Here is a 2036-nt window from a genome sequence, read left to right on the forward strand (position 1 = left end):
TACCTTTTCACAGAATCTCAGGGTGGCTGAAGTTGGGTGGGACCTCTTGAGGTCATCTTGACCAACATCCCTGCTTATGCAAGGCCCTAAGGAGCAGGTTGAGCAGGACCACATCCAGAGATCTTCATGACTGCAGATTCCACAGAATCTCTTGGCAATCTGTGTCTGTGCTCAGTCAGTTTACAGTGACATTTTTATCTCTATGTTCAGACAGAATCTATGTTTCAATTTGTGCCCATTACACCTGGCTTTGTCATTGGGAACTGCTGAAAAGAGTCTGGTTTTACATCACCTTTTCAGGTATTCGTATGCACCAAGCCCTCTGTTCTCTGGGCTGAACAGCTTCAGAACTCTCAGCCTTTCTTCTTAGGAGAGACGTCCCAGTATTCCATATTTGTAGGAATAATGCTCAGGAAGGCAGAGTTCTCCTCAGTAAGAGACAACTACATAAAAATAACGCAGTCATATTTGGGGAGGGAAAAGCAGAAAATTATTGGTCTGCTACATTTTCAGAAAAATCAAAGCTATTTAGTAATTTGGAGTTTACCTCTCTAGTGGTTTTGATTGAAAGGCAGCAACATAAGGGTTAACTTTTATTTTTTTGGTTGACTCTAAACTGATTTTTCCCTTTTTATCTTTTTATTTTTATGCAAAAACGTTTATGAAAGATGTTCCTTATGTTCTTTATCCATGCCTAGAGATGATGTTCACTATGTAACTGTAATAAATTAAACTGAGCCCTCAGTACTGAAGATAATTTTTTTTATGCCTAACTATGTTAACACGAGTTATCGCATCATAAAAACTAACAAAATAGATCCACACAGCATCCTGTAACAATATTAGAGCACTGAGGGATAGTAAGGATCTCCTTTCATTTGTGAGATTAAGTTACAAACTCAGCATTATATTCCTCTGTTTACAAGTAAATACATTAAATCTCTGTGTGTGCTATTAGAACTTATAATTTCTTCACTGAACTACATATATAATTTGAGAACTGTCAAACAAAAAATATTTCATACTGCATTATAGAACTACAAATCTAAACTTGTGTGATTTCACACAGTTTCTGTCTTATTTGACATCTCCATTAATATTTAATTGTTGGTTTTGATGAAAAAATAATATCTCCTTTCCCTTAGTGTTCAAAACTACTGAAAGCAATAAGTTCACTAGAAACAAAACATTCTACTTCTCACACCCCAGCATATGTTAATGAACTAAAATCTGTCCATGTATGACTAAAGTCACTCAAACTCCACCTGATCAAGTAATGACATTAATTGAAACTTTTCCTTTTTCTCATCCTCAAAGAAAACACTGTAAGAGCAAAGGAAGGTCAGAGAGGACTCCACCTTTATATCCTGGGACAGACAATGGGCTGTACTCATCTCCTTCCCCATAGGGATGCCTATCAGGTAAGCTTTATTCTACCATAATACCTATGCTTTCCTAATCCTTAGGCTTTACCTAAAGCCTGTGCTTTCCAATATCACTGTATTTATCATCAGCAGTTTCTGAAACTTATTTTGCCACAACAATCAGTAAATCACACAATTTGTGTATCTTATGGGATACACCAAGACTTACAGTGCAACCCACACTATTTGTGCATCTGGGATTGCATCTGTGTCCAGACTTACAGTTTAACCAGGCTGTTTGTACATCTGGCACCTACCACATTTAGAGTGCAGAATTTGTTACTCTAAAATATTGTCTTTGTAGGTCTCCCAGGGACTCGGAGAGACAGATAATGCACCAGCTAAGAAATGGAAGTCCTAGTCGCACTCTGACCTGCTACATCTGCAGATATCCTGGAGAGCAAGGGAGTCTCCCTTTTCTGCATTTTTATATGGTACCTGGGAACTTCTATTTGTGTCTGTGATGGTTCAAACTTGGCTCCCTGCCAAATGCCCAACCCCCCAGTAGCAGCCCCTCTCTTCCCCCCTTTCTACTTCCCCCAGGGCAAAGGAAAAAAACTATGCAAATTGAAGAACCCGAAAACCAAGCTAGTTATATAAAAAATATATTTT

The sequence above is a fragment of the Empidonax traillii genome, unplaced genomic scaffold, assembly GCF_003031625.1.
Source record: "Empidonax traillii isolate 1590-97213 ecotype Southwest subspecies unplaced genomic scaffold, ASM303162v1 scaffold726:size354854, whole genome shotgun sequence".
In the NCBI taxonomy this organism is placed as follows: Eukaryota; Metazoa; Chordata; class Aves; order Passeriformes; family Tyrannidae; genus Empidonax; species Empidonax traillii.